The sequence below is a fragment of the Podarcis tiliguerta genome, assembly GCF_965153285.1.
Source record: "Podarcis tiliguerta genome assembly, chromosome: Z".
NCBI lineage: Eukaryota > Metazoa > Chordata > Lepidosauria > Squamata > Lacertidae > Podarcis > Podarcis tiliguerta.
In genome coordinates, this window is record NC_139553.1 from 10,724,491 (window position 1) to 10,738,491 (window position 14,001).

The 14,001-nt window shown below is 46.3% G+C and overlaps 1 protein-coding gene across 14 annotated transcripts in view; it reads right to left on the reverse strand.

Annotated features, from left to right (window-relative positions):
• RALGPS1 (Ral GEF with PH domain and SH3 binding motif 1) overlaps positions 1 to 9,228 on the reverse strand; it is a 218,139-nt gene extending 208,911 nt beyond the window's left edge. For 5 of the 14 annotated variants that reach the window (XM_083423740.1, XM_083423738.1, XM_083423748.1 and 2 more), the window contains exon 1: positions 8,703 to 9,153. The gene's annotated coding sequence lies outside the window, so the exon portion shown is untranslated. Of the gene's footprint in view, positions 1 to 8,568 lie in introns of all 14 variants that reach the window. The other 9 variants (XM_083423746.1, XM_083423741.1, XM_083423742.1 and 6 more) reach the window with 5 other exon arrangements.
• Positions 9,229 to 14,001: the final 4,773 nt, after the last annotated feature.

Sequence of the window (14,001 nt, forward strand, 5' to 3'; positions counted from 1 at the left end):
GAAGGGCAGGGGGAGAGAGATGGGGATATTGTTCTTTGGTTCTAATGCCTATTCTTAGTGTGGGGGGGGGGGTTGTGTCAGCATCACATGGGTAGGTCCTTTAGTTGTGTATTTATTCATTTTTATTGATATTGTGAGAGGTTACGAGTTCCCGAACTTGGTTGGTTGTGTTTAGTTGATTGTGGTGTGGCTTCTTTATGTGAGGAAGGCAGGCTAGGTTGTTGGGTCAAATTACCCATATTGATCTGTATAGTCATACCTCAGGATGAATACGCTTCAGCTTAAAAATTTTCGGGTTACGCTCCACAGCGACTCAGAAGTAACAGAGCTTGTTACTTCCGGGTTTCGCCACTCACGCATGCGCAGACACTCAAAATAATGTCACGCGCATGCGTGGAAGCGGCGAAAAGCGACCCGCGCAGACATGCAGTCGCGTCTTACGTTTGCTTCAGGATGCGAATGGGGCTCCGGAACGGATCCCATTCGCATCCAGAGGTACCACTGTATGCTGTTGGAGGGGATAGGTTACTGTAATAAAGGGGAACCACACTGGGATGAAGGCATCCTCCAAAGCTTATCCCCGTGCTAGTTGAATTTGTTGCTTAACTTTTCTAGTAGGGCATTTTCCCCTATGTTTTGGTCTATGTTCACTCCTGATAGGTCCTTCCAGGGATTTTCTAGTCTAGTTATGATATTTCTAGTAATTTGATTTCACAGTTTCTAATGTATAAAGTGCTCCTTTATCAAAACCATAACACATTTAACTCAGCAAGTTACTTTTTAACATTCATAACATTTATTTAAACCAGGAAGCAGAAAGTGAAATTAACTAGAGGAAAAGTGAAACCTGCTTAATTAAACCTACATATTAACTACTTAGAAAAGGGCACACTGTACTGGCTGTTTACAACTGCAGAAAATATATTAGTATCCTATTGACCTATCTATTGCAGTTGTTGTAAAGATTACTATAGATTTATGTGAGATACTTTTAACATTTTAAAATATAACTATTTTTATTTACAAACTAAAGAAAAATGAACTATTTTCACACCAAACAATGGAGATTTAGGCTTGGCACAAAGTACATATGCTAATCATGAATCAATAGCATCTAGAGTATTAGGATTAACATACAAGCATTTCAATATGTAAGATGAATATTCCTTGAAGCTTTGTGCTTTTTTTTTTACACTTAATGCTAATTACATCAGCACCAATAAAAAGCTTGGATCTTTACAGCACTGAAGAGTTAGATGCCACCTTTATGTCCACTTATAAATGCACTCAAAACAGACCAAGCATTACACTTAGTTTGCTGATATAAATCTGTACCCCAGATCTCAGTATCCAATCCAGCTGGTTAAAAGCATCCCCACAGCATGTCACCACCCTCCCCCACCCTCATAATTTTATGTCAATCAGCCTGGTTAAAGAAGAATGTTTTCATCTGGCACCAGAGGGTGTATAAGGAATGCACCAGCCAAACCTCCCTAGGGAGAGCGTTCTACAAATGGGGATCCACGGCAAAAAAAGAGAAAAAATCCCATTTTCGTGTTGCCAGCCTCCGGGCATACAAAGGAGGACGAGGCACACAAAGAAGGGCCTCAAAATATTATCTCAGGGTCCAGGTATGTTCAAATGGAGAGAGGTGGCCCTTGAGGTATTGTCGTCCTGACCAGTTTAAGGCTTTATAGGTCAAAACCAGCACTTTGAATTGGGACCAGAAACTAACTGGTAGCCAGTGCAGTCGGATGAGGATCAGTGTAATATGCTCAAAGCGTCTTTCCCTGGTGAGCAACCTGGCTTCTGAATTCTGCACTAGCTGAAGTTTCAGAACTGTCTTCAGAGGCAGTCCTACATATAATGTGCTGCAGTAATCTAACCTAGATGGGACGCAGGTGGCGCTGTGGTCTAAACCACTGAGCCTAGGGCTTGCTGATCAGAGGGTCGGCGGTTTGAATCCCCGCGACAGGGTGAGCTCCTGTGTTCAGTCCCAGCTCCTGCCCACCTAGCAGTTCAAAAGCATGTCAAAGTGCAAGTAGATAAATAGGTACTGCTCTGGCAGGAAGGTAAACAGCATTTCCATGCGCTGCTCTGGTTCACCAGAAGTGGCTTACTCATGCTTGCCACATGGCCCAGAAGCTGTCTGTGGACAAACACCGGCTCCCTCTGCCTATAAAGCGAGATGAGCATGCAATCCTAGAGTCGTCTGTGACTGGACCTAACAGTCAGGGGTATCTTTACCTTAACCTTTAATCTAACCTAGAGGTTACCAGAGCATAGACTACAGTAGTTAGGCTGTCTCTGTCCAGATAGTGGCATAGCTGGACCACCAGTCAAAGCTGATGGAAGGCATTCCTGAGCCTCAAATGACAGCAAAGATTCCAGAATACCCCCAATTTGCATACCCATTCCTTTAGAGCAGTGGTGGCCAAACTTGGCCCTCCAGCTGTTTTTGGACTACGACTCCCATCATCCCTAGCTAACAGGACCAGTGGCCAGGGATGATGGAAATTGTAGTCCCAAAACAGCTGGAGGGCCAAGTTTGGCCACCACTGCTTTAGAGGGGGTAACCTCATCAAGAGCAGGCAACCTCCCACCCTTCAGGTCTAGGCAACCACCCACTGACAGTGCCTCAGTCTTATCTGAATTGAGTTTCAGTTTGTTGGCTCTCATCTCATCCATTATTGAGGCAAGGAAATTGTCCAGCACACCCACTGCCCCACCTGCAAATGTAAAGAAATACAGTGGTGCCCCGCAAGACGAATGCCTCGCAAGACGGAAAACCCGCTATACGAAAGGGTTTTCCGTTTTGGAGGTGCTTCGCAAAACGAATTTGCTATGGGCTTGCTTCGCAAGACGAAAATGCCTTGCGATTCCTGGGGTTTTTCCCCCCTCCCCCCCCCTTTTTCCCAAGCCCCTAAGCCGCTTAACAGCTGTTCGCTAAGCCGCTTAACAGCTGATCGCTAAGCCGCTTAACAGCTGATCTAAGCCGCTTATCAGCCGATCTAAGCCGCTAATAGCCTTTTAGCAGCTAATCTGCTAATCCCTTAAACCTTTAATAGCCGCTAATAGCCTTTTAGCAGCTAATCCGCTAATCCCTTAAGCCTTTAATAGCCGCTAATAGCCGCTAAACCGCTAATAGCGCTAATAGTGCTAATCCGCTAATGGGCTTGCTTCGCAAGACGAAAAAAACCGCAAGACGAAGAGACTCGCGGAACGGATTCTTTTTGTCTTGCGAGGCACCACTTCATAGCTGTTTGTCATTATCATACTGCTGACAATGTACTCCATAACTTGGGATAACCCCACTCAGTGGTATCATGAAGATATTGAACAGCACAGAGGATAGAATCAAGAACCCTGTGGAACCCCACTGTCAGAGACTGGCTAGATGAGGAGGAGTAGCACCCACAATGAAGGCTCCACAGGACTGAAAAACCAAGCAGCACCCTTTAGGAACAACCATCCAAGTAGGACTGAAATAACCGCAAGGCAGTGCCACCCACCCCTAACTCGGAGAGCCACTCCAGAAGGATAGCATGGTTGATGGTATCCAAAGCTGCTGAGAGGTCGAGAAGAATTAACAGGGACACATCCTCCCCCCCCCCCTCTCCCAACAGAGGTCATCATACAGGGTGAATAAAGCAGTTTCCATGCCAAAATCCGGGTATAACCCCAATTGAAATGAATCTAGAAAATAAAATTCCTACAAGAATGACTGGATCTGGTCCGAGACAACCCAAAATGTTGTTGGTCATTCTAATGAGAATCGGAATAAAACAAACAAAGGTTAAAGATCAACAATGTTATTGCCACAAAGAAGCGCAAGTTAAGAGTAAGGAAGGCTGTGGATACTACTAATTAGTACACAGGCTCTGTACATCTCTGCTTTCTGAACTTGCTGCTCTCAATTTTCTTGAACATACCATGTCATACCACATCAGAAGCAATGGAAAGTAATACTTATTGCAAGAAGAAACAATAACACAACAAAGTTACATTTACAGCAAATATTTATCATTTTGACAATCTTAAAGATTTCCATTTCAGTAACCTCATAGGAGATATTTCCAACTTACATATCAGATGAACATATAGAAGAATGGAAGAATGCCCTCACAAATTTATGTTTATGTTTGCAGCCACAATGGTCACTGTCAATTTATTTACATACATGTTACACAAACACATTTGTGCTCAAAAAGCTGCAAAATAGCCATCACTGTCATTCCAGTTTGTCCCAAAGTACTTATTTCAAGAATGAAATTGCTCCAGTTACACATTAACATTTATCAATAGCAAACACAGTCATTGTTCCTCTGCCAGTCTACCTTCAGCAAAATTATATACATGTTCTATAGACTAATGAAAATGTAACAGAGGGGGCTAGAGGCAGGGGTGGGTGGCAATATTGGGTAAAGAAACATGGCAATCACAAAGGCAAGCAAGAAGCCCTCACATGTCAGCACATGGGATACGGCACACACTGGTTTGTGATTACATTAAATATATGACAATTTGCTTTTTGCTATGATGCTGTGGGTTAAACCACAGAGCCTAGGACTTGCCGATCAGAAGGTCGGCAATTCGAATCCCTGCGACGGGGTGAGCTCCCGTTGCTTGGTCCCAGCTCCTGCCAACCTAGCAATTCAAAAGAACGTCAAAGTGCAAGTAGATGAATAGGTAGCGCTCTGGCGGGAAGGTAAACGGCGTTTCTGTGCGCTGCTCTGGTTCGCCAGAAGCGGCTTAGTCATGCTGGCCACGTGACCCGGAAGCTGTATGCCGGCTCCCTTGGCCAGTAAAGCGAGATGAGCACCACAACCCCCGAGTCGGCCACGACTGGACCTAATGGTCAGGGGTCCCCTTTACCTTTACCTTATGATGCTGAGTAGCTACAGAGAACAAACATTCAAATCACACAGCTAGCAGGCAGAACTGAGCCCTTGCAACTCTGAAAGGGATGCATCAGAACAGTAGGCTATATATGACAGAGGTTGCAACGACCTCAAATAATATATTCTAGAGATACTGGATGTCCACTTGACATAAAACACAATTTATTACCATGGCTCCAGTAAAATAACTAGTGAGAATCCTCAGCCTAAAAGGAGAATTTATATGATTCTGTTAGGTGGATGGGAATGGGCTCTATATGTGAGATAAAAGTCTGTTTCCCCCCTGTCATTGGGAAGACATATAAGATATAAGGATGGCAAGTAGTAGAGGGCACTGCCATGACAACTTAATGAGCATTTCAGGATTAGCCTTGCTTTGAGCTAATCATCTCAGGTGCTATTAGAAAAGGTATGGTAAAGGACCCCTGGACGGTTAAGTCCAGTCAAAGATGACTATGGGGTGCAGCGCTCGTCTCACCTTTCAGGCCGAGAGAGCTGGTGTTTGTCCACAGACAGCTTTCTGGGTCATGTGGCACATGGAGAACCATGACAAATGTCAAGGCACTGGCTAAGTGTCAGTTATTTATTACTAAATAGGAAACAGAGTGGGGTTTTTTGCCTTAGACCACGGGTGTCAAACACAAGGCCCGCGGGCCGAATCCGGCCCGCCAGACCTCATCATGTGGCCCGTGTAGCCACCGTTCTCGTTGCTGTTCTCGCCCATCCAGTGCACCATCGCCTGGTTGTGCGCCGCATCGCCTTTCAGCATGAAGGAGGTGGTGAGCAGAGAGGCCGCCTCCGGAGGTCCCCCGCCGGCGCGACCCCACAGGCCGCCCGCCTCGTCCCGCAGGAGCCGCCCAGCGCGAGCAGCAGCAGCAAGCGGAGCGGAGCTGCCCGGCCGGACGCTCCTCCGCGCCCCCCAGCAGCCGCTGCTGGCGCCATGCTCGGCCTCCGCCTTCCCCGATGGCTGCTGGCAGCAGGGCTGCAGCGTGCGCTCTGGAGCAAGTGCATGGGAGCCCGGCGCCTGGGCAAGCAAACGTCCCCCTCAGCCTCGGCTTGCCACGGAGGGCAAGGGAAATGTGCTTCCTCCACCAGCGCCAGATTTGGGGCTATGCGGGCGCCTCACCCGCCCCGAGCGAAGGGAGCACAAAATAATGATAACGATGCCTATTTATTCTATTGGGGGGGGCACCAAATTTTGTCCTCACTCAGGGTGGGTGCCATATTACCAAAGTCCACCCCTGCCCCCCCCCACAATGAGATTTGAAATCCAGGGATTTGAAATCCAATAAATTCCTAGTAGTGCCAATGTCCGTACTGAGTAAGCCCCTCAGCCCCTAAAAGCAGGAGATACCAACTTTTCAACATTGTGATAGTGATGTTGTGATACGGTAGCGATATATTGCAGTGTTGAAAAGCAGAGGGAGGAACAAGCAGCATTGGCCCCCGTCAGAAACTGGGGTGCAACCGGCACATCTCTCCCCCCCCCCACCAGCACCTGGCACAGGGAGGAGGCAGCAACAGGTGGAGAAGGAAGAGAAGGCGCAGACAAGCCCCAGCCACAAGACGCAGTCCAGTAAAGGTGCCCTCAGACTGGGCCTACACAATGTTATCATACATCACCACAGGGGCAGACTTTAGTAATCTTTCATAACAGGGGTGTCAGCCTGAATAAAATATTGAGGGGGGGCAGGTAGGCCCCACCTCACATCACCATCATCATCATAATTTATTACTGGTCAAAGACCAGCTCGAACCTCACATAATTTATCACATGCCACACACACCCCATTTAAATGTCAAAGCCCATCAACTTCGGGGGTCTCAGCCTGCTCAAATATTTTAGGCCGATACAACCCTTTGAGGGTGACCAAACTGCTGATGCAGCCCCCGATGAATTTGAGTTTGACACCCCTGCCTTAGACAATCTTTAAAGAGTTGACAAATGGAAGCAAGCAGTGGATTTAAAAAACAGTAGCAGAAGGCAGTACTATGAAGCCACTCTCTCTCCAAAATACTACTCTCCAAAAAACAACAACAACCCTGTACCAAAAATATCCACAACTGGAATTGAAGCGCTGGGGTCAGCAGGAGACTGGAGGACATGCGGAAAAGCATCTGCTGCTGCACTACCACATGCATCAGCTGTTAGGGGGGAGGCTAAGCAGCCTAAACAAAGCACTGTTGCACCTCCAGTCTCTTTTCTGCCCTCTCTAGACATCTTCCTTGGGCTCTAGGGAGGGTCTCCTTATGAGCCACAAGGACTCTCCAGCTCGCTCTCTCCATTTTCAGTATGAATTAAACTATTAAAACTTTTCTTGGCGTTGCACGTATATATGGTCACGTGCAAGTCAATCATGCACAAGTGGGGGGATGCCTGTATATGTACTGCCTCACCCTATCATGCAGTTTGAGAAAACATATGATGAACCTGAACACACTAAAGGTTTATATTATCATTATCAACATGGTATTAAAAGGGAAATTATACAGATTCATGGAGGAAGGCAGAAGTCAAAGCCAATCACCACATGTAGGGCTTGATGGAACCTCCATGGTCAGGGGCAGTATTCCATGAGATAAAAGATGCTGCAAGGGGGCACTAGTAGGGAAAGTCAAAGGGCAGGGGATGCCTTGAAATCCAACTTGCTGGCCTTCTGGAAGCAACCAACAGGTACTACATGTACCTGGTAGTACATGATGCACTCTGATGTAGCAGGACTGCACTTATAATTTTCATGAGAAGGAATATAGGTCAATGAAAGAGTCACTGTTATAATTTCCCTTTCCTTTCCAACCAACTCCTGTACAGCAATTCCATACATGTAAACACATACAACTGTAATAGTTTGTGTGTGTGTGTGTGTGTGTGTACATACCACCCACATGCAGATACTATTAATTTTAATACATTTTTACAAGGATATAAAATAAAGAATTTTCTATGCATGCAATTTTTGTCATTGTGTGACATTTATACAAAAGGCGCAAGATTGTATATGATCTCACGCTCAGAACTAATAACGTTTCTATACAAAAGCCCATGTATATAAATTTTAAAAATCATATTAACTTGCCTTTCACATAACCCTCAAAACAGCCAACAAAAAAACCCACACACATTGCTTTATGACGTAAAAATGTGTAACATGGCTAGCTTCCTTGAGGCATGTGCAAAATACTATAAGATTTTATATAATACTATAAATGCATAGCATTTTTTAATACAGATGTAACTGTGTACAGATACGAAAGCTTATCCCTACAACATAAACATGTGCATGAGTGTATACATCTGTCTGCAAGTATACCCTGGCCTATATAAACCCAATTTCAAACAGGTGCAAAAGCTTATTCCTATAACATACAGAGCGTGAAATGCGTTGAGCGTATGCACCTGTTCTGCATGTATGGACTTGGCCTATATGAGCAATAAACTATTTGCATCCGCCACCGCCACCCCCCACCACCACCTTAAACGGGAAGTAGGTGCCATTTGAGAAATGTAAATGTGTCCACTAGACTAGAAAAATGAGCTTTAAATCTTTCTCTTGGCTGTAATGAAGGCGGGGCGGCGGCGGCTGGGGGGGGGAGAAAGAGGGAGCTAGAAAGAGGCCCCCACACCTTTGGTGGAGTGAAATGGGGGTGGGTGTAAATTTATCCTCACCTGTCAAGATGCGGTGGGAGGGGGGCGTGCCGGCTTATAAGAGCTTGGGGGGGGGGTGGCGCTTTCAGTCCTGAAATAGCGACGTGTCTAGTGGGCAAAGAGGTGAAGCGGGGGTGCTCGTCTGTGCGCCTTACCTGCTGGAGGGGCGGGGCTCGCGGCGGCAGCAGCAGTGGCCCCCACCTGCCGCCGCCCCCACCGGCCCAGAACGCCCGTGGTTTCTCCTCGAGGCCACCAGGGGCCCCCTTGACGAAGACGGGGAGGAAGAGCGAACGGGCCGAGCCGACTGGCTTTGGAGAGTCCCCACCACAGCCGCCGCCAGACCGCTTCGCTTCCTACGCCGCAGCGACAGCTGCCGCTGACGCCGACAAGGCCAAACGCGGCCGGGCGAGGGAGGGAGGGAGGGAGGGAGGGAGGGAAGGCGGGGTGACGAGAGCCGGAGAAGGGAATGGGGGCGGGGGGGGAGGCTGCTGCGAGGGAGACAAGAAAGCCGGAGGGCGCCCAGAAGGATGCCAACTCGGGAGGGCGGTGTTTACGCCGGGAGGATTGGCAAGCCTAACCGCCAATCCTAGCTCGGGCCGCGGCCGCGCCGCCGCCAGTCGCATTCGCGGCGGGTGGGGAAATGCAAATGAGGACCGAATGCGTAGGAGCCGCAGCCTCCTTGAGAGGTTTTTTGTTTTTTTTATAGGGGCGGGGCGAGCGCGCGAGGTCGGTGTGTCCGTTGACAGGTGGCAGTTGGCCCTGCTGAGAGAAGGAGTCGAAAAGCTAGGAAACTGAGTGCGAAAGGGGAGCAGGGAAGAGGCTTGGCGGGTGCCCTGATGAACAGGCAGGCTTCCCCCCTCAATGAGGAAAGGTGAGGCAACTGGATCCACAGGGGCAGCAGGTCCTGATGTAGATCACAAATGGACCATTAGTCTCATCTAGCAGTGTTTGTTTTCACTGTCAGCTGCTCTCCAGTTTGTTGTTGTTGAATTTGTATACCGCTGTTCGTCCGAAGATCACAAGGTGGTTCCCATAAAAAAGAATACAAAATGATAAGACAAAATACTTAACAAAACATAAACCAATAACCGGGAGTCTTTTACTAGCCATACCTGGAGATGCCAAGAATCTGAACCTAGGAACTTCTCTGTGCAAAGCAGGTGCTTTACCACTGAGATATGGATCTTCCCTCAATATAATGACCAGGATCCTGAGTTAGGAACCTGCCTTATATCAAGTCAAACAATTGCTCCATATAAGCTCAGTACTGTATTGTCAACACTGTCTGGCAATAGTTCCCCAGGGATTTTGGCCGGGGCCTTTTGCATGCAAAGCATGTCCTCCATCACTGAGCCGCAGCCCTTCCCAATAACACAACTTCTTGATGGCAAACCTTTTGGAGACCAAGTGCCCAAACTGCAACCCAAAACCCACTTATTTATTGCAAAGTGCCAACCCGGCAATTTAACCTGAATACTGAGGTTTTAGTTTAGAAAAAACAACTCGTACATTAACATCTTTAGTCTTAAAAGAAAAACACAATAACAGAGCTTTCAACTGCTCACAAGCATATGATCCAAACAAAGTGAGGAAAGCAATCCCAAGTGCTTCATTGACTTGAAATTATTTGGCAGAGAATTCCACACTTTAAGGATTCATTTTAACAAGATCTCTGCGTCAACCGTGCAGATGGCAATTCCCTGCTTTAAAGCTCCAGTCCGAGCAAGCAAGCGTTCTCAGCGTGGCCCTCTGAGCATGTGCAGAGCGGTGCCCCCCCATCAAGCCGCCATTTCCTGAAAGGGCCCCAGGGGCTGCCCCATGTGCTAGCCCTGCTCCCTCACCCAGCCCCGGCTGGCCCCTACGCTGGGTGTTCAGCGTGGCCCCAGGCACGTCCTCACCCGCTACCCTTGGCTGTGGTTGAGCTCAATGAAGAAGTGGGAGGAGATAATGGTGCAGCAAGGCCAGTGGGGCCCGGAGCCTCTGTGCCGGATAAGGGGCGACGAGGATGAGGTGGAGGTGGCCCTGCCTAGCTACCCAGCACTGGAACAAAGTGGCTTCTTGAGGCTCGCCAGCAATGCCATCCTCCCCTGCCGGCTCCTGCATGATGCACCCTACCTGGCGTCTCCCATTGGGCATTGGAGGAGGAGGAAGGCGGCTGCTCAGCTGCCCAGTTTGAGCTGACGGGCCACCCACGCATTCTGCTGGCTCTGTGCTGGGGTAATGGCACACGTGCCCACAGAGAGGGCTCTGAGTGCCCCCTCTGGCACTTGTGCCATAGGTTCGCCACCACTGTGTTAGGCTATACAGTCCAGTACATGGGCTTGATGGGAACCAAGGATTAGCCCACAGATGAGAGTCTTTATAATTTGAAGTAGAAGATCTACAGTTGCAATTATTCCAGATTGAGCCCCAGTTCCTTTTACACACCTGTGATCCATACTGCTGTATGTAGTCACTCAAGTAGTCCCAGCCAACACACCTTTCCACATCAGGGCTCCACTTTCAGTCTTGGGCTGTGTACACACCACACATTTAAAACATATTCTCCCTGTGCCCTCCCCCAAAGAAAAATGATGGGAACTGTAGTGTGTTGAGGCTGCTGGTAGTTGTAGCTCTGTAAAGGGTACAATCCCTAGGTTTCTTTCAGAGAAAATGTTCTTTAGGATTTCTGTCTAATATTGCTACCAGGTAACCTGTTTATGGAGATTCACCCTGATTTGTGTGCGGGGAGATTAGACAACATCAACTACTTACTGAACAATCTGATGTTATACAGGTTATATACTACATTGTGTCAAACAACTGTTATCCTGTATTTTATAATGCCTATACACATCACTTACGGAAAAAGTCTAATCTATGCGGGAAGCAGGTTTCTTGCCCAATGAACTTTAATAATGCAGCCTGAACTTTTTGTTAATATTTTATTGAAATAATTTCAGTTACAAAAGATAAAGTTAGTGATGAAAGAAAAAAGAGGGAGAAAGAAAAAGTGCAGAAAATACAGTAAGAAAAAAAGATAGTGTAATATGGTAAACATAATTAGTTACATTTCCATACATTATTAGATAGATATAAATTACAGTTTCAGAAGTCCATTCGACTTCCAAAATGTTTGGAAACCAAAGTGTGCCTTCTGATTGGCTGCAGGAAGCTCCTGCCACCCATTGGAACTGTGCTTGACGTTCGGCTTCCAAAAATTCTTCAAAACCGGAACACTCACTTCTGGGTTTCAATGGTTTGGGAGCCAAGGAGTTTGAGATCCAAGGTACAACTGTATTGTCAAAATATATATAACCTATTATATTTTGTATAAACTCATTCCAAATGTCAGTATATTTATCCAAACAAAGTCTACATCTATAAGCAATCCATATGTTGCAAGTGTTGTCATATCATCAATACAGTGGTACCTCAGGTTACATACGCTTCAGGTTACAGACTCCGCTAACCCAGAAATATTACCTCAGGTTAAGAACTTTGCTTCAGGATGAGAACAGAAATTGTGCAGTGGCAGTGCGGCGGCAGCGGGAGGCCCCATTAGCTAAAGTGGTGCTTCATGTTAAGAACAGTTTCAGGTTAAGAACAGATTAAGTTCTTAACCTGAGATACCACTGTACACTGATTAAAGGAGATGATATATATTCCTGTGGGTTAAACCACAGAGCCTAGGACTTGCTGATCAGAAGGTCGGCGGTTCGAATCCCTGTGACGGGGTGAGCTTCCGTTGCTCGGTCCCTGCTCCTGCCAACCTAGCAGTTCGAAAGCATGTCAAAGTGAAAGTAGATAAATAGGTACCGCTCCTGCAAGAAGGTGAACGGCGTTTCCATGTGCTGCCCTGGTTCGCCAGAAGCGGCTTAGTCATGCTGGCCACATGACCCGGAAGCTGTACACCGGCTCCCTTGGCCAATAAAGCAAGATGAGCGCCACAACCAGTCACGACTGGACCTAACGGTCAGGGGTCCCTTTACCTTTATATATTCTTCTAGTTCATCAATGCCAGTCACTTAACCACAGTTAGGGCACATAGAATCTATTTTCGTTGTCCGCTTCCAAACGATAGGTATATGGTTCAAAAGTATGTTTTCCTCTGAAAATTTTAAGTTTTTCCAAATACAGTGGTACCTTGGGTTAAGAACTTAATTCATTCTGGAGGTCCATTCTTAACCTGAAACTGTTCTTAACCTGAGGTACCACTTTAGCTAATGGGGCCTCCTGCTGCTGCCGCACCGCTGGAGCATGATTTCTGTTCTCATCCTGAAGCAAAGTTCTTAACCTGAGGTACTATTTCTGGGTTAGCGGAGTCTGTAACCTGAAGCGTCTGTAACCTGAAGTGTTTGTAACCAGAGGTACCACTGTAATAATATTTATACAGTCCAGCACTTTCTCTCAATACCTATTGAGTATAGAGCGCTGCAGGAACATATGTTTCAAAGAGGCATTATGCTTATTACATCTCCAGCAAAGCATTGAAGGACTACATTGGATAGTCCTTTTTATACAAACTTAGTGGAGGCCAATAAATTTTGAATATTATTTTCTGTTGTATAAGTTGTCATATAAGATCCATCAAAACAAATGGTATTGAGGCTTTCATTACTGTCTAGGTAATAATGAAAGGTCCAGTTCTTTATCTCAGTCATTTCTTAGAATCTGGGTGTCAAACTTATTTGCTAACAACAGATATCTAAAGAAAGTAGTTGCTGGTTTTTCAAGTTCAAAAAATGTATCCGATTGTTTCAGTATCTCCAGTGTCTCAAAAGCTGGAAAGGCTACCAGTCCAAACAAAGCTTAAAAAAGCTTAAAAAACAACAATAACCCCATAATGGGTAAAGAAGAATGTTTTTAAAATGGAAATCGGATTTGACAAAATTTATCTGGCAAGGTAAAATGCTGCGGATTAAATACAAATTACTAACAGACAAGAAGGAGCGGGGGAGGGGGGCGGGGAGGGTTGGGCTTCCAGACCTGAGAATATATTATGACGCCGCATTCTTTAGCTGGATTAAGGACATTCTAGATTTAGAGGGCTGGAATAATAGATATGGCTGGTGTGCCTATCTAATTTACAATAAAGTGGTGGTACATAAAGAATTTCTAAGACATATAAATAGGAAATCTCTGTGCAAGGTCTGGGTGAGACATCATAGGCTGTTAGAACTGAAAACCCCATAGTGGGTATCACCATTAGAAGTAAACACGGCAGGTAGACTTGCCACATATCAGCAACTTCTAAAAGAGGAACAGGGTCAATTAAAATTAAGATTGTATGAGGAGGCGAACCAATACTGCACCACATGGTTACAATATCATCAAATTGCCCAAATATTTAATCAGGATAAAATAACAGGTGCGCAATGTCATTTCTTTTCTCTGCACTCCTCCCACCGGTTATTTTTCTTCTGGTCACTGCTAGGGATACATGACTTGACTGCCTGTCTCCAGGCACTGCAG